The sequence below is a fragment of the Corvus brachyrhynchos genome, unplaced genomic scaffold (assembly GCF_000691975.1).
Source record: "Corvus brachyrhynchos isolate BGI_N302 unplaced genomic scaffold, ASM69197v1 scaffold3, whole genome shotgun sequence".
NCBI classification, from domain to species: domain Eukaryota; kingdom Metazoa; phylum Chordata; class Aves; order Passeriformes; family Corvidae; genus Corvus; species Corvus brachyrhynchos.
The window spans coordinates 4131985-4158322 of record NW_008237619.1 but is presented as its reverse complement, the minus strand read 5'-3'; positions in this window follow the sequence as shown (position 1 = coordinate 4158322).

Below are 26338 nucleotides of genomic sequence, written 5' to 3'. Positions count from 1 at the left end.
CTGGCTCTTATCAGTCACACAAGTCTGGAGAGAATCTGTCAATAGAAGAGTGAAGAGTTAAATTCTGTTGATGTTTGTGTGTTCCTATTGAAAACAGTAGCTGTATGGAAGTAATAGAGCAGTACTTGGCCTTAAGCCTTTCTCAACATCCAAAAAGTGCTGCATTGTCTGGATTTTCTCTTGCAGACTTTCTCCCTCCAGGAGAAAACTCTATGTACTGAATGTTCCTGAAATGAATGAATAACGCTGTAAACAGCCACATAATTAACCCGTCTTGTCTAAAATGAGAGTCTTCCTAAAATGTGCTTAACCTTGCTAGGATGATGGTGTTTAAAACCTAACTGTAATAGACAGCTCTGATCTGAAGCACTGTAATAAGGAAAGAATTTGTAAGAGGAAATCTATGAGATTAAAAAAATGTGAGAGATGAGAGAGAGAATGGAGGCTAAAATCAGAATAAGGCAGTTTATTTCTTTGCCCTCTCTTCCTGTTTGTCTCTTTTCAAGGGGGGGGAGGGGGGGAGTGGGGGGAGAGGGGTGAGGTAGCATCTACCATGCAGGGCTCAATTTGAAGTCTTAAATCCCTAAATAAATGTGTTAGGAATTGTCAAGGAATTGGTCCTTGCCTGGAAAATAATGACAAAAATATTCATCAAAGGGACAGGTGAAGAGACTGGGGCATTTTGTTTGGTTGGTTTGCTGTATTTTGTGGGGTTTTTAACATCCTGTGAACAGTCTGAGTGGGGACTTTATTATTAATATTTTGGACTTCATCCCATGCCACTTGCACATATGGTTTTGAAATAAGAGAGATGACGTAAAATTGTTTTAATCTTTTCCTTTCCTGCGGTGTATTTAGATGAAGGAGTCTGCAGTAATCACCATTAGGCATCTGGCTACCCCCACAAGGTGGGCACATGCCTGATTTTCCTTGTTTTCCGTAAATGTTCCTGGATTTTTCCCTTTGCCTTTAAAGATGTTAAGTTTACAGCACTGTGCCTCAAGCTCTGTTCATTGAATTTCATGCTAGGTTGAGTGAGAGGGGGTTAATATACTCATTCTTGTTTGTCTCTCTATGAGCTCTTCCCTGAGCTGCTCGGTGCATCTCACACAGCTGGCAGTAGCTGGAATGTCCAATGCTGCTGCTGCACGTTCACATGTCTGACAAGAGGAACAGGTCTTCCTGGAGAACACTGGCCACTCTCCTTGTATTTTATCTTTGTTCCCAGCAGCTAACAAGGAGGACTGATGCAAAGGTCATTTACAAATCAAATTTAAAGGACCTGTTTTAAAACAGGGGAAGGAGCAAGTTCTCTCTTTTCAGTGTGTGTGTGTGTGCACAGAGGAGTTAAGCCAGCTTGTCTAAAAGGAGAACATGCCATGGATTTAGTTTTATCGAGGTAATTTTCTGGGTGAAACTCCTCCTGCCTAAGTATAATCTCTTCTGTCTGAATTTTGTTCTGTATAACTTTAAAACTCTGGTGAGAATGTTGAAGGACTTTGCCTTGATTTATTGCTCCCTTTAAGTTGTTTAGTTTTAAATGAGTTGGGAGATTAAGAGCATACTTAGAGGAGGTTAATCGTGGTGACTTCTGTGGCCTGTGTGATTCTGCATTTCTGGCTCTTATTTCAGCTCTGCAGACTGGCTGTAGCTTGTTAAGACTGTGCTTGGGAAGGACTTAGGATAGAATAAGTTGAGCCTGCTTGGTCCTGGATATGGATGATTTACCCACATCACCAGGGACAGAAAGGTCAGCCTGTATTACCCAGCTGTCAGTTTTCAGGCTCCACCTCAGGGAGTTCCTAGGACTGCTTGTCCTCTGTCTGTACCTAGGCGTATGTTCATGTATAAGCAACAGTGAGCAGGTTTGACCTGGAGAACAACTTCGAACTTGGCTTGACTTGCAGTGTAAACATCCCTTCAGAGGCATTTTAAGAAACAGCAATCTGTGCTTAGAATGGCTTCAGAAACTGCAGAAACTTGTACCAACCTTAAATACAAATCTTCACAAATACTGGCTAAATACTTAGAGCCAGTGTGGTATGTGAAGGATGTGTTTCAGCTGAGGTTAGGCTGATTAAGAGTAATTTAAGATCAAGCTATGTGTTCAAGTCACTAATCCATATTTAGGACTGGATAGGAACACACTGAAATGCCTAAAGGTGCAAATATAAATTTATTTATATATTTATAACATTGCAAAAAATTCTAACCCACAAATACTCTAAGTCCATCTTAGAAGTTTAACTGTCTCTGTAAATCTGGGCCCCCATATATTCCAGAAATGAGACCTGTATAAATGTCCTGCAAACTGACAGGTTGCTAGATAAGTGGAGATTGGAGAGTTGGGAAAAACTTGAGATAGCGCAAGAGTGAAATTGTAGTCATGAATTTCTATCATTGAGGTGTTCTTCTTCACCAGCCAGTGATGTAGCAAGACCATCTTTATGGTGTCCTGTCAGGTTATCAGTGACAAAAAACACTGTGCTATGAGAGCTGTCATGAAAGTATTAAAATATTCTGGGTGAAAAACAAAATACAGGAGAGAAAAAAGATGAACGAAAATCTGAGAACACTTTTCTCACCACCCCCAATTTAGAAAGTTACTTTTTCTTTGTCAACACTGTCATTTCTCAAATGGAGAAACTACTGATTTCTCATCTACATGTAATTTTTCTTTAATAGTGTTCTAGGACTCTAAAGTTAGCACATATCATCTTGTGTGAAAAAGCCCAGCCACTACAGAATTCAAGAAAACTGCTTGTATTTTAATTTATTTAAAGTAAGTTAATTTATTTAAAGTAAGTAGAGTTACCACATTTGGGGATTTTGCTTTTAGTTTTTTTCTTGTGTAAGAAGCCAGCATAAGAGCAAGAATAGAAATGTTCATATTTTTATGTTGGAACATATCCATTCATGTTTGTACTGTATTTCAAAGGTGAAAGAATACCGAATTCTCATTTAGACTTCATTTAGCTAAGAGTATGTTCATTAAGTTCTATAAAAGTAGAGTTTGCCCAAAAGGCACCTGCTGCAGTGGGAGAGGCATCTTAAGAATCTTCTACAGACACCTTCCACTAAGTCAATGGCAAAAGAAAGAAAGTTTCTACCTCGTTTTTTGGTGAGCATATGCACCTCTCCTTGTGCACGTAAGTAGTTGACATTAACCAGCAGATAGCTCCCAGGCAGCAAAGATGGAGATGCCAACATCCAGCAACTCTGATGTGAGGGACCAATGTGGAATATTTATCTTAGTTTTAATATTCCATCTGTGGAGCTGCGCCTAGGTAATTCACTTTGCAAAAATGTGACCTGATCTGCCTTCTCTCATAATTTGTCTCTATAAGGAGACAACTGCTTTTTCATTACTTGTTCAGTTTCTGTATGATGTAGTCATAATGTGACTGCAGTCATGTAAGGTGGTTTTGTGAGGACAAGGATGTATCTATACAAAGAGATTTAAGGGCTTGTGCACAGTTTTACACTTGTGCAGGTTAATGTGCCTCGTTTCAACTTGGAGTTGCATTAGAGTTCATAAGATGTTCACAAGTACAGATGACTCAATAAACTGGCAACATTTTCTGATTTTGTTTTTTTATGTTCCATTTCACCGTGGGCAAGTGCTGCTGAAGGAGTATTGTGTAGGTGGAATTACTTAAAGGTTAGTAAGGGTGATGTCACCTAATGGGACTGTTTGTTTGGACTTAACAGGATAGCTAAGCAGTAAAGTATGTCTGATTTCTTTCTTCAAGCAAAACTGATGTGAAAAAGTTCTCAAAATACAGAGTAGTTCACACAACACATGGAACAGATTAGCAGTAAGAGAACAGTCCTGAGATAAGAGAACCAATTTTATGTACAAAATTATATGTACAAAACAAAGCCCCACCCATTATGTTTATCCACCCTTACTGAAATGGGTCACTCTTACTCCCAAGAATAATTGCATCAAGGTATTTTGTTTTTTTCCCAAAATCACAGGAATTAAGATGCTTTCAACTGATTGGTGCCCTAACTCAGTGTTTAAAAAGTGATGGTGATTCTGAGAAAGACCTTCAAAAAGGATTTAATCTGTCCTTGTAAGTTTGTAACCTCTTTGCTGCTATAGTTTTTGCTCTTTTTATGTGTCAATATAAATTTTAAGAGAGGCATCCCTTAATCAAGTCCCTGCCAAGTGTCTGTTTGGGGACATATACACAAATGATGGAGATAAGTTCTTTTCTCTTTACTGAAGGGTTAAGTAATATGGAAGAGAAGAAGAACAGAAAGATGAGAAAGAATAAAGTAGAGCTGAAAAAAAGAGGAAGGGGAGAGGTAGGTGAGAAAGAAGACATGAGTATGAAGGAAGGAAAATAGTCTGAGAGGAAGGAACTGAGAAGCCAAGCCTCAAGGGAAGTAATCTTTGACACTGAGAAAGTTACCATTTTCAGTATGATTATTCTGAGACTGATATCCGAAGCAAAGAGAGTCCCAAGTGCGTGAGTTGAGATGTTCTGTGGTTGGGTTTCTCATGAGGGGTGGGTATTGCTGTGTGCAGGATACTCCCCTCAGCTGGGTGAAATATACGTCAGAAGTGTACAGGTTGTACCAAGCATGCATCTCGAGCTACTGGAAACCACTCGCTGCCAAATTTCCTTTATATTCTGAAATCACCTACTGGAAAAAATAGTACACTCTGATGCAAAATTGAATAAATCCTCTCCATGAAAGTAATCATATTGCTAGGCTAGGGAAATGACATGAGGAGAAAACCCTCCCAAACTAGCTTCAGTTAAGAAAATACAGTATTCATTTTTTAAAATTCAAATAGAAGTTTTCCTTATTCTTGATAAGGCTGAATTTTTTTCCCTGACAACATGCTATTAAGACAAACTGCCACTGCACTGTCTACTGCTTCCATCCATGTCAAAACTTATGTCTCTGAGGTCCTCTGACAACAGCCTGGGGCTTTTACCTGGGAGTGAAATGATAGGAGACAACTATATTTCAGGGAATAAGAGCAGAAAAATAAAATATTGAATCTATCTATGCAAAGTTACACAAAACCTGCAAACTTTTAGCAGTCCAATGATGAATACTTTGACAGGACAAGGGGAGAGCATTTCTGGCAAGATTCCATTTAGGATGAGCAACCTTTTTACCAGGGGTTAATCATCAAATTGATCAAAATACCTTTGCTACTTTCCTTGCCATGCTTGTACACCAAGCCTTTGTGATTCAGCACAGAAAATCTAAAAATTATTGACACAAGTCTCCTGTTTGCAGAATCATTTCCTTGGGTGCAATCGGTGTCGCAGTTATGCTCTCTATTCACACATGGTGACCGAGGTGGCAGAGTAACAGTGAAGCTGATGTATATGAAGATTGATCTTTTTCCATGCTTCGCTCTTCATTTTTGAATAGCCATGTTGATAAGCGGTTTTGTTTGACTGATGACATCTACCTCTGTCTTGGAATGGGAGGGACAGTGCAGACCTGCTCATCTCTGAAGGAAAGAGATGGGGGATTGCATTTCAGGCAACCAGAACCATTTTACTGCTCTGAGGTACACTAAAATCACACTCTTTTTCTACATCCCTGTGACATCCTCACCCTGGCTTAGCTGCTCAGTATTCTGGTAACTTAACCTCACTCCTGGTTTTTGCATGAACCTCTGTGTGACTTTGGACAAATTTTTATTTTTCCCAAGATGCCTCTACAGTACCAAAGTAATATACAAGATAGTTTGCTTTAGAAAAACCAGGTCTTTATCCCTATTTCTTTTGTAAGCCCTTCACTATTTTAATGCTTCCTATAACTGGTGAGGATATTTCCTTTACAAACATAGTTTTCCAGGCATCTAAAATTGTAATCTAAAATTGTAGTGATATATTGCAAAAATAATTTTTTTGTCTTGAAGTCACAGAGTACTTACCATGACAGCTTCCCAATTTTTCCCTTAATGGTTTAAGTTTTTAAGACTTCTTTTCTTTTTTTTTTTGGCTGAGAAATTGCAGTTTATGTGACATGGGTAAATGGAAGTTAGATATCCTAGTAACCAGTGCAGAAGGTGTCCAGTCATTTTTTGTTTCTGACTGTACTGGTGAGAATTCTCCCTCTTGCTTGTCATAAAAAGTCTTTTGTGCAGTTCCCCTCTTTCTTTAGGCTTTAATCCAGCAAAACACTTCCAACACCAAGTGGTCTCATTTGCTTTCAGTAACAATATTCACAGACTTAACATAAAGCATGTGTTGGAGTGCTTTCCTGGGTCAGGGACTGCTTTACTTGAGCTGCATATCAAGTCTGCTTGTATGTTATTCTAGAAGTTTCATAAATCCACAGTATCAGCTCTTCATCATACTTAGTATTTTCATACAATACATGTTTGTAGAAGATCACAGATTAAAAAAACATGAATAGACACACAGGTGTGCACCTATCTGTGCTTGTCAGAGCCAGGATATTCAGGGAGTCATTTCTTATACAGCTATGTTTGCAAAGAACAAACTGCATTTTTTGTCCAATTTGTTGTGTTTCATTTTGAGATTTCAGAGTGACAGCTTAGGGAAACAATCAATAAGGTAATTAAAAAAGCCAGTCTTTGCCTACAATCGTTCAGGCCAGGCATAGTGATTAATAGTGAATTTCCCACTGAAAGCACAGTGGATACTAACGTTACTTGAAAATGGTTCCTGGTTTGCCCAGGTCTCACCCTCTGTCTACTGATTTTTTTTTTTGGTTGTGTTTTTTTGGTTTTGGTTTTTTTGTTTTTTTTTTTTAATCTTTTTAAAGTTGCCCTAGTTTCACAAACATTTGAGAAAATAACTTTTGAATGAAGAGACAGGTTTGGGCAGCCCTCACTCGTGCCAGTAATAAGCTAAGGGCATCCCTCACTTGACTCCATCACCTCTCTCTGCAGCATTTGGAGCTTTGCCCACACAGGACATGATGTGGGCTGGCTGTCAACAACCTCAATAGCCCTGACCCCGGTCAGGTTTCTGTCCTGCAAAGTCTTATCTCCTCCTCACACTCTCGGTATCCATCCGCACACACCTGAGGGCGTAGCTCAGGGTTGTTTGTGCCCAGACATGCTAAAAGTATGTCTAGGCTGCAACTTCAGGTTTAAGGCAAGCTAAATAGCAGAGGTATGGGGAGCCGCCCACCCTGAAGTGATAGAGAGATAGCTCCTTTCCCTGTCAGCTGTTCTGTGAGCCCGTCAGCAGAACGTGGCTCGTGTGTGCCCGTGTCACACGGCAGCGCCGCTTCCCTAAACGCCAGGAACAACCAGAGACTTATCTTGCTCTTAGGAGGTGAGAAATTAAGGATCCATGTGACATAGATAGGGAATTAGTCTCAAGGTCAGGTGCTCCCGGAGTCATTTGAAGTGGTTACCTATGCTGATGGCACCTTCTATTTTTGCCATTTGGTCCTTTATTAATGATCTTCTAATGAGAATTGACAGCTCTGGTGTGACATTTGGGATATCTTAGATCTGAAAACAGTTACCTGGAAATAATTAACTGACAAAGAGACTTCAGCTAAGATTTCAGTCAGACAGAAAAGCCCTCACCAAAATCCTGTACAGAGAGTGGATTTATATAGCATATGTATTGCGCTGACTGCATTTTAAAGTACCACATAGAAATTTTTTTTTCCCGTTTGAAAAAAGAACATAAACAAAACCAACCTTATGAATAATTAAACAATTGTCTTAAAAGTTTTACCTTTCTATTTTATCAACAAAAATTTTGGTTTTCAGTTGAGAGCTTAGTTGAAATTCAACCTCAAAAATTCTATTCCAGTTCTCAGTACTGTAGATATTTTGATTTTTATAGTGCATGTTTCAATGGCTACAGTTCCTCAGTATGGAAGATGTAATCCCTCTTTTGCACATTTGAAGAAATGCTTTGACCTCACAATTTCCAAAATAGAAAAATCATTTTTAAACCAGGTTTTTCTTTCCTTGAAATTGCCTATACAAGATGAGACAGATTAAAAACCAACCAAACAAACAAAAAAATCATTATTTACCTCAATGTGTCATTTAGAGCTGGGACCCTACCCTGCATAATGACAGTGCAGTTGCGGTGTCTTGTTCTGCAGGAAACTGAAATAGAATCAGCCTCTACTTCCCACAAAACCTCCCATGCTCTCTAGGGCAGCATAATCAGAAGTCTTGTCTTAGCAACCTTCACCAACCACTAAACCAATTCTAGTTGTGTCTTAATACAGAAAGAATGGTTATTTTACATACTGCTGGGCATGGTGCTGGTGGCCCAGAAGATGATGATGGGCTACCGACTTCTTTTGGGACATACATAAAGTTTGACCATTTGTATCAACAGAGGTGATAGGGGAGACAGTTTCAAAATGTGTGACTGTGGTTAAAATTCAAGTTTTACTAAGTTTCATCTTGTTGAATTTTTCAGTAATTGCAGACACGTATTTTTCACTGCTTTTTGTGGTAAAGACAGTGTCAAGGTGATCCAAGACAGGATCTTTATAGCCTTCTTCTTCTTCTGTTTTGTAATGTGCTATCTTTAGTAAAGAGATTCGTGTTTTATTCCTTCATGGTTGATGAAATGTGTTTATAAAACGTGGTTTGCAAAGTTCTTCTGGTCTCTTTCTGAATTTGAGATCTTTGTTTTCTTTCTAAATCAAACTAACAAATCCATTCCAAAATTTTGTCTTACTGACATCTCCCAGAAAAGGACAAACTTTGTGAGGGTGCCACAATAAGACTGAGTTAAGCTGTACATTTAATGTGGTTAATGCATTACGTGTTTAGCCAGAGTAGTGTGAGGAATGATGGCACATGCTCATGCAAGATTCAGCTGGGGAGGCTGTGTGGGATCCTGGGATTTGGTGCAGAAGACAGTCTTGGCCTCTGTCAAGATAAAGAAAGTGGTGTGCTAATTAATGCATTTTGGTCAATGATTTTTAGGCAGCATTTTTGTGTTCCTCTCAGATGTGGTTCGAAGTTTTTACATTAGAATCTGTTAAGTAGCTGACCATGGTCTGTTAAACATATCTTGAAGAAGTTAAACCTTATCTCTGCATTAAGACAAAAATAAAAACATACTTCCATTCAGTCCCATCCCAACTAGCTGGGTATTTGCCTCAGGCTTCTCATCCTTACCCACGAAATGAGAAATTACTGCCTCTAGCATAGTGATTAGTGTGACCACTCCCTAAACTGAACAGTAAGAGAATATTAGCCAAGTTTGGTGAACCACCCAGTTAACATTTTAAGCTAACTTGATGGTTTCTTCTGAGGTGGATTAGGAGAAGTTCCTGTGAAGCAGCTCTCCCAGCAGAACACAACGTGTTTGTGACGCACACTTTGTAACTTCGGGAGAGTGATTTCCAGCAGCAGGTAATACCAAATTGGAAATAGTGGGGAACAGAAGATGTGTTTATCAGTGTTGCTACCTGAAGGGTGACCAAACATCTATGGTTCCCAGTCTCCAGTTTGATTTGTGTGAGAAGGGAGATAAGAGGTGCTAAGGAGGAGACAGAGATGGGATGTGTAGAAAGGTATATATTTATTAGTGAGCGTGTTTTTTTATGATCTCTGTCTTGAACCCACATAAGGGTTCCATTTTCCATGTGCCTCTGTCTTGAAGCATTCATCCTGCCTCTTCATCTTACTGACCCTTGTATCTGTAGCTAGCCGAAGAAGCAGCTTTTCCTAGCTGATGGTCCCCATGATTACCACCTTCTTTAAATCAGGCCCAGAAGGTGTTTGAGAATTTTGTCTCTGCTGTTCTTCCTCTCTCCTCTCTACATCACCTCCAACTATATCAATGTTGGGAGTCTAAAGAGCTAAAGCCAGATGTTTGAAACACAGATAAGAAGAGAGAGGATGTTTATGCCTGGGGAAAGCAGAGGAATATATATTTTTAATATTTTTTAAAAATATTTTTTATCTTAGTTGTACAACTCCTGCCACTTTAAAGCAGGAAGTATATTCACTTTTAAAGAAAATAGAAGCTCTTCCATTGGGTATGCCTGCAAAGCACTGTAAATCATTTATTTCACTCTTCACACTTTAACCATCCTAATGTTATTTCATTCAGAGATCAAGGGGTGTTCTGGGACAAAAAATTTTCTCATTGGCAATTTAAAGAGGATGTGAGAAACACATGCATTCTCAGTTGTCACAGCATAACCCAGGTTGTCTGAAAGTATGTGAGAAAGACTGAACAGAGACATGAACACAGGGGAAGAAAGTAAGCCTCCTACACCTGATTTTCACTTTCCTTGAGTCAGATAGATAAAAATCATGCCCATGTCATGTCTATATCATATCTGATCTAGTTAAAGCTTCAAAGAGTTGATACTCACTCTAGTGTTAACATTAACCTAACTGACAGAATCTTTCCTGGAGTTGACATGAGCAAATATATCAAGTTGAAGACAAATTAATCACTCTGGTGAGCTTCATCAGTACCATAATGGGCAAAAATGAGATTGCATCTCCCATGCTAACCAGGAAGCCATTATGCCGCTCCTGTGGAGGGTTGTGCTTGAGGGAAGAATGGATAAGAATGAAGAAAGTGGATTTGGGGAGTGAAAAAATCTTGATACTAAGTGAATTCAGAAGGGAATAAAGTACATTTTCTCTCTGAATTCACCAAAAAGCATGACCCTGAGATTCTTCTGACTTATGTAACATTTCACCCAACAAATCAGGATAAATTTATGAGAACCTCTGGAAACAGTAGAAACTCCTAGGAGAAGTTTGAGCCCTGACCTTTTCTCAAGCTGTCTGTATAGATCTGATCACTGCTGTATTTGCAGGGTACACAGAGCAAAACCACCCTTTCCTGCAAGTCACCAATAACAGCTGCCTGAATGTACATGTAGATCTACAGTGTTTATGTAAACCACTGACTTTGTACACCAAAGAATTCAACCTGATAGGGAAGTCAGATTAGTGTATGGCATCTAGACAAGACCTGTCTAATGTTTTCTACCCAAAGAATTTCAGAAAGGTACTGCTTTACTTACTTTACAAAATACAAGTGTGTGCTAAAACATACAAGCTGAGTGGCTTTGGGGCTGGAAAGAAAGTTCATGGCAGATTGAAAAGAGATCTGGTTTCCTGATACCCTGGGTAGTTGCTGGTCACCTGAGCTTGACGCACCAGCCTTCTCTTTCCTTGTGTCCTAGAGCACAGTGCTCTGTAGCCTCCAGAACTTCCATATTGATGGGTGGTAATGGAATTCCACTGAACTATAGACTTTTTTTTTCTTGTGTGTTTCAAGATCCTGGTGAAATCCATTCCCATTATTTTGGCTGTACATTTTCAGTTCCCTCATATGTAGCATCTTCTGAATATCCCTTATTCTGGGGAAACCTTTCTATTAAAAACACAAATAAAATGCATGCTGGGTCACTTGGCACTTGTAGGAAGAAGTGGAGACTATTATCTATTGGAGGGATGACAAACTAACAGAGGCTGTAGCATGTAGATATATGGTTGGGGGAACTACAGATCCCCGTTGGATGCAAAAGCAGTGAAAGATGATGACTCTCTAGAAAAGTGAAAGTAGTCACATAGGAGTTATTTACCAAAGAGTGAGAAGTGGAATTTGTGGATTGTCATGATTTTTAGCCTTAATACCAGTTTTAGAGCCTTGTTGGGAGGGGAGGAAGAAGCTAAAAATTGAAATTAATCTGGTCATCTGTCAAAATGTTTAAGTGAAGAAAAATATATGGAGGTCTGCCTGAATCATCAAAAATTTTGATGGACTGGGTTTTCCTCTATGACTAAGGAGTTATAACTCATGACTGCCAAGTCAGAAACAGCCTATTGCTCTTTGTTGAAAACTAGAAACAAAAAGGTAACCACGTTTCTTAACTTTTTTTTCTTGGGATATTAATGCTCAATATAATGTATTATTACTTCAGCTGTCCAGGGCTCTCAGGGCCTTTTAGCTTTTCGAATGAGTTGATATGAGTACTGAAAAAGGTCTTATTCTTGTTCTAAACTGTTTAGAGTGTTCAGGGCAGAAGCACATACGTAGCACACCCAGCTGTACAACCCTGTCCGTGGTTAGATGAAAAGGCCCCATTTTATTCCAAGTCTAGAGGGATCTCTGACTGTAATGTCTTTGGGACAGTCAGTTTAAGCACTGAAATCTGAACTCTTCACTCTGTGAATGTGTCTCTAGGTTAAGGATCTGCTTTTCAAATATATTTCCTAATTTTTCTTCTTCTGCAGGTATTGCAAACAGCACTAGGTCACGCTACTGGTGAAGTAGAGGACTTCCTGCTCCACCAGAAAATTTTCCAAGCTTCTATCTACTTGTTGTAAATTGGGTATTGATGCTTTGTCTCACACACAGTGAAGTCAGATACCCCCAGAGAGAGTCTGAAGCAGTGTTTATTGATACACACTCGAAGGAGAAAGCTGCATTGCTATTTCACATTCTCTCTGCCAAACTGGTACTGGATTCTCCAGCCATGCCCATATGTATGCCTGTGGTCTGGACCCCACCAAGAAGAACCTGTCTTTCACCAGCTGTTGGTGAAGCAGAGGGAAGAAAGCTTATGAGTGATTTTTAGCTGAAATGGTACCTCCCATACATTTCAGACGGGTGAATAAGCTGTGACTAATATTAATTTTGTTGTGTGATATCAGAGGGAACGTAATCACACAGAGAGCATTGTGAGTGAAGATGTTGCATCAAGTTATTATCTGAATTTTGTCTTGTAAAGCATCAAGGGTAAGCCACATGTAGCACTGATTATTAACTGTGGTGTTACTTGTACACCAGGATTGTGAATACCGATGAACCTCCCTGTTGATCACAGCAGAACTGATGTTTGATGTGAATCTGAATCAGGTTTCCTCTTTACCTGTGCTACAAGAAGTTTTGATGAGGACAATTAAAACCTGGCTCTACTGCTGTTAAAGGTTATGAGAGGTCCAGAAGCATATTTAGAAAATTTTACTGGTGGAAGGCAGCATTCATGAGAGTAGCAAGGTAGGAAGAGATGAAAGAATTTAAAAGAGGACACATCCTCTCACCTACTACAGAAAGAACTGATTCATATCTTCTGACTGGTATGCCACATGGCAAAAATATAATGGAGTAATAAAATATTCCAGAAATGCAGGACAAGACCTTTTCTGGATGGTGGGCATAGACCTGACTTGACTGAATATTGCTAGTGTTTGCCAACAAACTGTGAGGTGGTTAGCAAATCCAGGACACAGGAAAGGGGCAACACTAGCAAATAAAAAGGTGTTTGCCTTTGTCAAGAAATTAAAGACTCATGAGGAAACCAAAGCTAGGGAATACAGTCAGGAATATTTGAAAAGCAGGTATTTGGTGTTCACTGGTACTGTCACATAAAAATGAAGATACTGGGGTTTTTAGTTTTCCACAATCAGGTAGTACTTCTTTCCTCTGCCTTCAGTTTTTTACTATTTTTTTTCTTTTAGAACCACACATGCTATTTCCAAAGGTAAAGCAGTAGCTGCCTAAAGTGGTTAAGGAAGCTGTTTACATTTTTCTACATTCCTGATGTTAGTTAATATTTAGAGGAGCCATTCTTGAGGGTCCAGAGGAGCCTATATTTGAACACAGAGATTTCTGCCAAATACATCTGGCAGAAAGGTTACCAATATATTTGGTTTTGAAGACAAGCACCTGCTTGAGGCTGAAGTGTTGACGTTTAGTATCTTTGCATGTGGTGTGTTTGCAGCTCAGTTGTATACACAGGGCACGCATGTTGTGCTGGTAAATATTTCTTCACACTCTGTCCTGGAGTCTAAAATTGTTTAGCTGTAGAAAAGGGAGAATTAGCAATAGAGTGCACTCTTCTGTTCCAGCAGTGATAAACATTTGACTGTCATTATGTTCGGCTTGGACTATTTTGTAAATACTCTGAACTCTCCATGTGCGAGTAGTCATCGCTGTAGTAATCAAGCTTCATCTTGCAAAACTTTTATCCATAAAATTAAACCCACAGGCCTTGATGGGACAAAATGCATGAGGAAAGGGTACCAACAGGCATAGTTGAAGAAAAAGGCCCTTAGAGACTGCTGTAGTATTTAGAGTCTGAGATAATAAAGTATAGTGTGGCACAAATGTCTCACTAATAGATGGTAATGGGTTACAAAAATTAAAGTGCCTTTCCTGGAGTACTGGGCTGTGTGGTACAGAATTGGTGGGACATGTGGTGACAACAAACATGCTTTTCAGATGGAGTCAAACTACATTTTGACAAACTTTAAGCATTTCAATTTTCATTGTTTTTCTTTAAAATTATATGTCAGGCAATGAGTATAAAGCAGCTGTCATATTCCTGATGGAAATAAAGTTTCTACATTTGTATTCAAAGCTCATGGTGCCTGTCCTGGTACTAAGAGAAGATAGAAACACATCAGTCAAAAACATCTGTTACTTGTGATGCATTAAAAAGCACCTGGTGTAAATACACACCTTTTAAAAGTTTAGATTTCATCCTAATTTGGAAGTTTTTGAAGTTTCAAAGTTGAGATTTTTACTGAGGTTTATGTTCATCCCTTAGAAAAGATACATAATTGTGGTTATTTCAGGGCTGAGCATTAAAGCCTCAGTAAAACATCCCAATAGCTTTGTGAATCAAAATAGATTTGTTGCCCACTGAAACCAGCTGAATGATAGACTTATTCACAAATGTAATCCAAGACATTTTACTTTTCAAGGATTGGAAGAGTCTAAATTGACTGGACCAACTGTTTAACTACAAATAATTCAGCCACCTGCATTAGGAGCCAAGGACTGTAGGTCTCTGTAGCGAGGCCTCATCTGGAGAGTGCTTGCCCTGAGGAAGCCTGCCAGATCCCACAGGAACTGTTTTCAGACTGATAGGTTGCCATTGTTAGTTCTTGATCATTTAACCCTCACAGATGGGCGAGGGCCTTATTGAGGGGCTGGGGGAGCAGGGTGGGAATGGTGGTACCCATGTGCTGAACGTGCATCATTAAAGTCAGCATTAGCAGTTGATGTAGGGCTCAGGTGTCTTCTTGGTGGGATACACAAGTAAATTATTTATATAAATAAATAGTCATCCAAGACAATTAGCAGCCATAAAGCGAAGTGTGGTGTATGCTGGTCTGTCTCTCTCCCTTGCTTACAGAGCCAAACTCTTGTAAACAGGGGTGTGAGTGGGTCAGTTGTTGATTGGCCCTGCAAAATCAGAAATTTTGCTTTGGCTCAGTAGGAACAGATTGGCTGTGACTGCAATCATCCTTGCCACCCCTCTCTAGTGTACTCCCTTGGATAATGAACCTTGGATGATGCAAATTAACTCAGCTCCTCTGACAGCATTTCTTGTGTCTCTTCAACAGCTGTGCTGTTAGCATGGATATGTACGGATTAATGGCCTCTTCACGTCTCCTGCATGGTACGCAGCAATGGGGAGCAGGAACATCCTGGACCATGGAATCTTTGTTACTCTTGTTTCTGAATGAAGAGGGACTCATGCAAACCAGCTTTGGTGTCTTTGTACTATTCAGTGCGCTCCCATCTGGAAAGGTTTACAGGCACTAATGCCTGGAGGCAGCTTTTGTCATTGAACAGGAGAGTTATGCAGAGATGGGGCTGCACATGTGGTAATCCACCCTGTGCATGCTGGAAACTGTTGTATGAACAGCTGCATGGAGTCAGCCAGGACCAGCTCTGAGCCTGAGCTGGCTCCACACAGAGCAGTGTAGCGTGTCTGCACTGTGCTCCACATGTTCTCAGGTGCCTTTTCATGTGGGCATAACCAAACTGTTCCCACATCTGCACCAGCTCTGCATGCAGTTAGGACCACATAAACACAATTTGGTGCCTGAAATAATAATCCATGCTGGACATTAACTGCCTCAGTGGGCTTTTTCTAAATCTGTGTCCACATCAGAAAATCACACAAGTGCAATCATATCAGTTAACCTGTGATTACATGACCACCGTCTGTTCAGCTTTCAAATGTGGAACAAGACTTTTAGATACATGTATTCAGTTTTATTTTTGCTGCTGTGTTTCCTGATGTCCTGGTCAAGACTTGGGCTGTGAGGGAGAGGAGAGGGTATAAAGAACAGCTGCTTCTAAGAGCCGCTTTTAGAATTCCAATTTAAAGCAAAACTTGTCCAAAGCCCACTTCAGTCTTTTTCCTCTATGAGAAGAGTGCTTTACCCCCTCTCTGTGCATCATACATGAGTAAAAGGGATGTATTTTTTCTGGCAGAAAGGTACTTGTTCTCTTAGAGTTTGTTTTGTGTCCTGTGTACGTTTAACTGCCCTGTGGAATGTTGTGAAAGGGGCTTTTTTTGAGTGTGCCCGTTGTCTCTGTCAAAGGGCTGCTAGAGGTTTAGGCTGCCTGTACTATCTTAGCAGTGATTTTATGTCACTAAATAACAAGCTTTTAGCACAACCTTGCTGTTGGGGGTTGTCACACTTTGTGTGTCAGTGTGTGTATGTGCTTTTCTGCTAAGTCTCATCTCTCCCAGCCTATAGTCTGGTCATTTAAAGCAAAGTTCGCAAACAGCATAATAATGCTGGCAATCACAAAGGAGGGAGTTAATGGCTGCAGCTGCTATTGTAAACCTGATTCCCACAGGCTCAGCAGGGCTTGGCATGACAGAGGCAAGTTCAGTAAAAGGGGCCCTGCTGCTGCAGCTGTGCCCGAGCAGTTGGATTTTTGTTGTCAGCCTGGAATGGAAGCCGGGCTGGGGAAGCTCCTGACTGCCTCCTGCAATGCGCTGAGTGGTCTTGGCCCCAGCGGGAGCCTTACATGCTAGAGCTGAATTAAATGGATGGTGTGGCTATGCAGGAGGCCAGTCTAAGCTCCAAGATCCAGGTGAGCGCTGAGGAAGCTTCAGGGGTTTGCCTTTCAAGAGAGGACATCCCAGCTCCAAAGGCAGCAGAGGAGAATGGAGGCATTCCTTTAATGCCGAGGTCAGTGCTTCTGTGAGAGCTGAAGCAATCCTCCTTTTAAATGACAGATTGCCTGTGCCAACTCAAAATTGATAGTGTCCTCCTTAGGCTTCTTTCAAACCTGTGATTTTCCTAATGGGAGAAGAACATCCTTGTACTCCATATGCTTTCTGAGTACCTGCTACTGTTGTACTACCCAGTAATTCTCCTTTTGCATGTAATCTCCCTTGATGCCTTCTATTTGTTGTCAGGGCCAAGGCTAGGTTCAGGCTCTCAGTAACTTCCAGAAAATACTGAATGGACCATGGAAGGACTAAGCAGTTTTCTTTTTTCCTCTTCTGTCCCTCTTCTCCCACGTTATTGCTGTGCACTCTATGTAATGTGAGAAAGGAGAGTCTGTGCAGTCCCAATGTATATACATCTTCTCCCTAAATTAACATTTAAGGTGTTTGGAAGCACCTGTGACATTGAGACTGAAAAGGGAGACTCAGTTCATCTTCAGTAATATCTTGGATTTCTGAGCAATCACAGTTTTATTCTTGTAGCTGTTCTGGCCATGCTTGACATTTCATGTTGAAGAGGCAAATTTTCTTGAGACATTTTGACAGCCAAAAGCTAGGACTTCTGTGGATTTATATGGATTAGGATGTGCTGGTGGCTTTCCTCTCCTCTTTTCTGGCCTGCATAGCTCTCAAAATGTAACATGGTGCATTTGTATGTCAGACATACTGACGGGTGCTATCTAGTGCCCCTTGTTAGATTATTTAGGCCCAGAGTGTTGTGGTTTAGAGCCATCTCTCCCCATTTCAGGCACATTTCAAATTGTCTTAAGGATAATTGAGTCCCTATAAACTGGCATCAGCAAAGAGAAAAACTATCCAAATACTTCCCAGAGTGTGGGAAATGAGAGGAAAAGTTGGCAATTGCATAAGCTAGCTAATCATTTAGCATATACACACTGCCCTGCCAATATGCATTCCTGTATTTACAGATAACCCACAACATATGGCATTTCTTGCCTGGCAGGTATTATGTGTGAGGCTCAGGTTATTGCAGCAGAGGAGAAAGAACCCGAAACAGAAGGTGCAAACCTATAGGAAGTCGGTAAGGATGTTTACATACTTAAGAGATTTTTTTTTTAATAAAAATGCTGTAGTTGCTCTATAATAAGGGTCTGAATTACAGAGCAGAATCTGCTGTGATTCCTATGGCCTGTGTTGTATATTATTTGAACCCCTCACAACTTGTATGCATTTGTCTTGGTCAGACATTTTGCCCTTCCTTGCGTTGCTGGTCTAAACACTTTCTTAATGCATTGATCTGTACAAGCATGGTCGGTATCATACAAAAAACATTACAATTGTAAAAATTTAAATACTTTTAAAACTCTGCCCTTATGTGACTTTCTCAGGGTCTCCAAGGAATCCTTCTGTAGGGGAGGAACTGAAGCTGATTCTGCTGAGTTGCAGGGGAACACTTATGTGTGCCAAAAGCATGGGGTGCATTTGCCAGCACTGAGCCAAGGAGCCTGGCAGGGGCTTGATTTGATTGGTGGCTGAGTCCTACCAGACCAGTCTTACATCAGAAAAAAACACCCTGTAGCCCAATTCAAGCCAGAGACTCCGTGGTGCTATCGCTCCTCATGCAGAAAATGAGCAGCAGTTGCCCAGTGCTGCTGGCCATGTGTCCTCCTCCCTGCAGATAGCAAGCTGGAATAAAGGCACCACTCCACTCCACATCTCAAGGACTTACACTGTGAGGAATTGACTCATTTCCTCAGAGGACTGAGTGCTTTCAGCTCTCCTTAAAGTCAAGTCAACCATCACTGAATCAGACTCTTAGTCCTTGTAGTAGCAGGGCAATTTGAAGTAAGGCAGTGTGTGATAGCAAGGAAGGAAGTGGAGAGATGTTGCATTTAATCCATAAAGTATTTTTGAACTTTCACTGAAAACACAGCTGGGGGTTTGTGAAAGGAAGAGCACTTTTTTCCCTCCCTAAAATCTTTTTTTTTTTTTTTTTTTTTTTTTTTTTGTGCGTGTATGTGAAAATTTGAAAACATTTAAAGGAAGCCAAACATCTTTTAAAAATATGTATCTATACTTAAAAACATAAAGGAAGTTCTGATGAAAAAGCTTCTACCAGTTCCTACTCACGAATTGCAATTACTAATAATTCTTAATTTAAAAAATCTCAATCACTTAAAAAAGTTTAAAAACTTTCTTTCTGATTGCTTTTTGTCTGGCAGTTCTAATGTGATCAGATCAGTTCAACTCAGCTTCAATTAAGAAGATGGATGTATTGAGACTCCCAACAAGGTTGTCTGTCAGTAGCACAGGATTATGTGATCCTGCCATTTGGCTCTGTGTTTGCTCTTGGTGAGGCTGATAATTTCATCACCCTCCCTGAAGCTGCATTTCATTCCCCATAAATTCTTTAGTGCCTCTTTAAGCCCCTTGTATTGGAGCACTTTGTCTTCTGGAATGTCCTGGTTTGATCTGTCATTATGGTGGCATGTCACATTCAGTTACTGGATGTGTCTCACTAGGTGCAATGCAATGCTGGCTGCCAACATAAGTAATTATGAGTGAGTCCTGCTCGTGAAGCAGTTTGCTGGAAAAAACAGCTGAGAATCCTGTTTTCAGAGTATCTGCTCTTTGAACTGTCTTGGCATCAGTGAAATGCTTCATTATAGAGAGATATAATAGAGCTGTGGGCTGTGTCCAGACTGACAAACTCCTGCCCAAACCCTCCACCGTTGCTATCCTTGGTTGGGCTCTGATGGCAATGGCAGCTGAAGGGATAAATTAATTGACCACAGCTTCCCAAATCTTTCAGAACAACACCCACAGTTGTGAATGCCTCACTTTCTGCTCTGTTCGTGTTTGCTCTCTTCAAGCCAGTGTCCCACTTCTGCTGTCTGAAATGGCTCCTGCTGCCTTCTTATCTCCCCGGTCCTTCCCCTCCCACACGCCTTGCTCCGTGTGCTCCCAGTGCCATGCCTCCCCATGATGCAACCTGTGCTTTTTTATCACTCTGCTGCTGGCCCTGACCAGCACTGCTGCTGGGACTAAGTGAGCGAGTCCAGCAGAGCAGGTTCAGCTAGATTTGATGCCTTGCTCACAGCTCCAGTGTGCTTCATCTGTTGGTGATGGGAACACAGCTCCACTTGCAGCTTCTGCAGCTTCTAGCACATTTCATCCTGTGCCAAGCATGTCAGTGTGACACCCAAATTTAGCATGCCAGTCACAGATACAGCTTCCCCTGATACAGCTCAGCTGAGAGACTGGGAAATTGTGTCAAAAATACTCTGTGATATTGAATGAGAGATTGATAGTGCCATTAATAAAGCTATTGCTAGCAAATAATACCTCTATATATAGAGAGACTGGATTGCCCTTCACAACCATCTGCCCCTTCTTTGTCTCTTTTCTGCATTGTCTTTGTGCATTTTTCTGTAACATCTGTTTGGAACACTTCTGCTTTGTTGGTTTCCCAGGCTTATGAAAGTCAAGTTCTCTCTCCAAACATAAGCATTACACCTTATTTTAATCTTGCTGTACAGCACAAAAGGTTTGGAGTTTTAAATTTTAGCTTTTTGAGCTTACCTTTGGTAGCCTGAACCACCATGAATGATGTACAGGTAGTTTGAATGATACAAACCATGCCTGATGTAAATCTTGCTCATGTGAGCAGTCCTCTCTTTTCTGCCTGAATGGCATCATAAGCAGTGTTGTCACCTGAAGTATCATCCTTTGCATCTGAAACAGCAGTACACGAAACAAAGGTTGTTTGCAGATGATCTTCAAAGTCAGCTCACACTGCCAGTTCCATCACTTGTCACACTGTGAGATGCTTCTTTCCCCCCTCCCTGCCCACAGCCCCATACCGGGGGGCTATATAAAAAACACACTTTGGATTTCCTTCCTCCCCAGTTTCTCAACCTGTAGAGTGCTTTTGAAATACATTTGTGAGAGCATTTTCTCTGAAACCGGGGATGATAAAAAGAAGTGGTTTCTAATGGAATTGGAGAAATTTTGCCTTATCGTTCCCTTATCCTCTCAGAATCTGCAGCCTAAAGAGAAATATTAAATATGCAATGCTGTGAGAAAACTGGAAGAGCTACAGTCATGTAGCTCAGTTATTTAAAGAATATTCTCTACCTTTTTAACAGCTAGATGTGAGGCTGTTAATAAACACAAAAAAATCCAGGAGAAACTGAAATTTAGAGAGGACCAAGACCCATCATGAACTTTGGTTGGACACACCCCTGTGCTTCATATGGATGTGTGCCTTCCTTTCCCTTCACTCTCTTCTCAAGTGCAAGAGTGCTTTTACTTGTTAAGATTTAATTTTTAAAATATTCTTTGGCCCCGAGCATATAAAAATTGATCTGAAAGGGAAGTATGAAAATTTAAAAAGGGTTTCCTTGATTTCCACTACACCAGCTACTAGTTCCTTTTCTCGGGAACTTATTACTGAGTACAGACCTGCCTGGGAACTGAAACTTCAGTGTGTTTTAGTATATATATGAACCACCATGCTCTGTATTGTGTATCTGATTATGGTTTTATGCAGATATCACTGTCATTTCCAAGTCTCTTCTCTGTAAAACAAACCCACCCAAGTCACTAAGTACCTGCAAGAGAGTAGAACCATTAATTAAGAGTTTTGTGCAAGTACATTTTGACCCTGAAGCTATACAGTTTTAAAAATAGTATTCTTCAGGTCTTCCAGAAGATACAACAATAGCTGTGAGGAACAGACTCTAATGGCTTAACTTCCTGCATGTGCCTACACACCAAGTGTTAAATCAGCACCGATAATTTTCAAGGTCATGCGCGTTTGCTGTTCTGAGCTTAGTCTGCTTTTGCTACCAAAGTGGGATGACAGCTGTGTGCATGTGTGCTGTGAGTGTAAACTGAATTCAAAGCACATTGTGCACCTGATTTTCAAGGGCAAAGCTGAAACTAGGTCCTCTCCCTTTTTTTCTTTTCACTTAGAAGGAAAAAAAAAGAGAGAGAAAAGTGGGGTTGGGGGTAATCAGACAGTTGAGCTTTGTTACTGTATTATTTACTTTAATAAAGCCATAATACTAACTGCAAATATCTTTGGAAATATTCAGTTACCTTTTTCATCAAAGGCATTTGACACACAAATAAAGGAAGAACCTAAGCGATGTGAAATGCAATGGACAGCTGTTACAAACAAACAGGCTTAATGCTTGGGGGCCTTGGATGAACTCAACTTTTAACGTCACTGTGGTATTAGATCTGTACAGGCCCGTTATGACATTACAATCTTTTAAAATTTCAATAGATTAGTTCTGTTAGTTTAGGTTCTAGTATTTGTTTGAGGATTGTTCTTGTTGGCATGGTTTGAGAGTTATTAGGTGGAAAAGCCCTGGGAGTGACAGATGTGATGGAGAGGCATATGATAAGAAGAAGGTTTTGCTGTGGCTATTTTTTTCTTCTTTTAAGTGGAATGACTGTGATTAAAGGTGGACGAGTATCATTTAAAAATAGGAAGGTTTTCAAGTATACACTCACATACAATTCCTTTACAGAATGCTTGACCTCTTTTCTCTTACCACAACAGATTTATTTCCTAAAAAGCTTTAGTTCCAAGGAAGGAAAGTGTTATAGATACTCCTGCCAACATATATCCATCTGTGAATGCTGGTGTGAATATTGATATGTTTGAATCAGAACACAGGAGGGCTGCCTGTGGCCTGGGAATCATTCGGTCAGGAAGCAGATGGCTCTGTAGCAGCAAAGAGCACACGATGCCAGTTACTGGGACCACTCAGGAATGCTGTCTGAGCAACACTCATGATAAACACTGAATGTGTTGTGCAGTCTGGGAGAGAAGTGTGTCTATATAAATGAGTTTTTCAGTATCCCTGCATCTGTAAGTTAGACTGTTTCATTACATCTGTTATATCATTGATATGCAAAGGCAACCATGTTTTCTGAATATTTAGCCAGGTGCCAGTTAGGTTGGATGCAGCAATATAGCAAACTCCATGTGTGGAATTTTTGTGGTACATGTTCTAGATTTACAAGAAAAAAAAAATTGTTTTGGTCTGTTCTTAATGACAACACTGCTCGATTTTTCTGGCCATTTCAGTAGTTGGCTTGGCCTGTGTTCCAGTCCCAGGGACCAGAAGTTTAGTTTTCCCTGATAAATGCTGCCTCAAATTCGGAACTCATTCTGTTCTGCCACGTCTTTGTTGCCAGTTATGTCAGTGCTGATTTTGCTGTCACCAAAGCTTCCCTTGCATTAAATATTTTGAATCAGTCACCTGCATTGTGTGTTATGTTTTAATCTCTCCAGCTTTAGAGAGCCCCATACATTTTTCTGGATCCTTTTAGATCCATAATAATAAACAGATTAATTATAATTAAACTATAAGTGTATATGATTACACTTTTGCTAGACACTAAGCAAAGCATTTTTAAATCTAATATCAGGATAGAGAGTAGACAAATAAATGGTTCCCTTTGTTTAAATACATTTTCAGAAGAAAATCAGTTGTCTTGTGCTGGGTCAACATTGGAATTCCTGGATCTTAAAATGCAAGCATATAATTCAAATAAGATATTGTTTTCTTTGTAGGTGGTCACAAAATTCAATGCATCTTTCACAAATTGAAACTGCATAAACATAAAATTACTGTAAAGGAAGAATTGGGCCCAAGGTGCTATTTTTAGTGAGCATTTTGAGTGCTGTGATGGTATTTTCTCATATAATAATAGTGATGGTGATTGGAGCTTGCTTGCCCTAAGCTGGTTTCCATCATTCATTTATCTATAAATTGAGTTTGAATGCAGATTGAGTTCTGGGTGGAGAATTATTTCACACAGTTTTTCCTCTTCTGATCTTTTATTCAACTGAGCTGGTGAGATGTCCTGCTTCCATGTCCAAGGTTTTTCCTTCAACACTGAATTTGAATAAAGAACTGAAGAATGCTTTGTTGCTTTCTTTCAACCTAAAAATGGTTTTCTTAACCTTTATAATATCTGTTAAGTTTAAGACCAAGGGAATTAAAGCTCCATTGGTAATATTGTATACACGGGGAGTGAAAGTTTTTCTCTATTTCCTCCAGGCAGGCTTGAAACCCATATCCCTGTGAAAATGCTTGTAAGCCCACAGACAGAGCACTGAACCAGCCTCTTGCTTCTCCAGTCATCACCACTTCCAGAAAAACAACTGGTCCTGTAGTTTTCCCAGTATAAAAGACTGTGTTCACTGGATCCACCCAGGATCTGTGGCACCAGTCCTTCCTTTATGATGCCTGTTATATATCATGCATAAAGAGGATTTAAATGTTCTCCAGGTGATTCTGGGCATACCTCAGTCCCCATGTCCTTCAGTGAATCTTACTCCAGAATAAAGCAGAGCAATGGACTCTGTTATAAAATGTTGTGTCAAGAGTAGCTGTGTTGATATCCTCCTGCCACCTCTTCCTCAGGAGAAGGGCAAAAATTGCCACCATGAAGAAGATCATTCATACTGGGGATTAATGCCATGGAGTACTTAATGCTTTTGTACATTTCAAATGTTTTGCAGATTGCAAAATTCCCCATGATGGTCTGGGAAGGGCTCTGTCATTTCAATTTTGCTCTTAGATGAGTTGGCCAGGATTACTCTGTAAAACGGTAACAGATTTGAGATTACAAAGATGGGTACCTGAGTTGTCACAAGGCAATGTAGGAGAGGCCTCAATATTTTCCTTTGGGGCAGCTGTAATGTCTTTGTTTTGCCCTGAGCTGGCTGCACTAGAAAAGTTGTTTTCATGGTCAGATCTTTCCTATCAAAAAGTCCTTAGTTTGTCATCTACCACTGGTTTATCTGTGAAGTTCAGTTTTATGGTGTCTGTTCTCAGCTTCTTTGTACTCTGATGACTTTAAGATATATATCAAAAAGAGATTGTACCGCTTTTTGTGGAAATTTTGTGTTTTTTCACCTTCCACCTATGGCTGTGATCTTGCACCATTGAGCAATTTATGGAATGTGAACTCTTTGTCTTCACTTTTAATTGTCCTGCCTGGTGAAACAGGATCCCATTATTTAATTATTTCCCCCCACACACCCTTTGGTTAACTGTAATCACCAGTATTTTATGCAGCACCCTTCTTTTCCTTTAGAAGTCCTGGATTCCTGGTCTGAAGAGCTGTAATCCCACAACCATAGCTACTTCGTTTTAGCAGGTTTTATACTGGTGGTTCAAATGATTTGGTTAATAAGTGACAACTAGTATAAAGCACTGAAGAGCAATTTTCATGATACAGTGCAGTGCAATTTAACATAGGAATAGCTATGATACAGCACTGACTGGGAAGCAACAGTGCTTTGTCCCAAAAGGGACATAGACCAGAGGTCTGGATGCCAAACTAGACCTCTTGCATTCTAGATATTGTATCTTACACAGCCATATATAAAAATGATGTTGGTTAGGAATACACCTACAGTCCTTGACTGAGTCCCAGTTAGAGTGAGCAATATTTTCTTGAGGGTGCATGTCGGGGTCCCTCCCTCCTGCCATGTAGCCCTGGGAGAGGGGCCCTGGGAGAGAGACGAGGTTTCCCGAGCCCCTGATCAGCCTCGTTCCCCATTGGTTGTTTTGTGTTCCCCTGCGCGGACAAGGACCCTCAGGTCCCGTGATTGAGCAGTTCCTCAGCAGAGCTCCGGCCATGTGGCTGGAGAAATAAACATCTCTGAAACATCTACCAAGAATCTGTCCATAGATATTTCTTTCTACAGGCCTCCTGGTTTAATACATCGTGTTACAGTATCCCCACTGTAGCAAATGGTAGAGAATGCTGGCAGAACGATCCCCGATCCCTACAGCGACTGATTCGTGAGTAAATTCTAGAAACTGTGGATTCCTCTTCTTGGTTTTATTTTGCTATTCCATATCTAAACTATGGAGGAACCATGGGAAGACTCTTGGCTCTCAGAGCCGCATATGGACATTTATCTTAAACTTGAAAAGATTCTTGAACAACGATTTGTAAATTTTAGCTTAATTCAAGCTCAAAAGGAACTGAAACATTTCCTTTCATGGTTGTTTAAGAACTTTTTCTATGTTTCTTGGGATTTAATTCTTACCAAAGACTTTTGGAATGGACACAATTAATTTTTGAGTCAAAATATATGCTGATGGAAGAATATTTTCGTGAATATTATTTAATTACCGAGACTGTTGAGCAATATCAGCTGTGTCCTGGCGAAGGGAAGCCTGGCGAAGGGACGGTGCAACCCAGGCCACGTGGACCGAGTGCTCTGTGAGCAGCAGGGAGGCAATTCCTGTGCACGGGCAGAACGGTGCGAGCTGCAGTGTCGGCAGCAGAGAGAGGTGTGGCAGGAGCAGGGCGACCTGGTGGTGCCTGCCCGGCCTCATGCAGCATGTGGTGAACGCCCAACCGAAAGGGGCGGTGC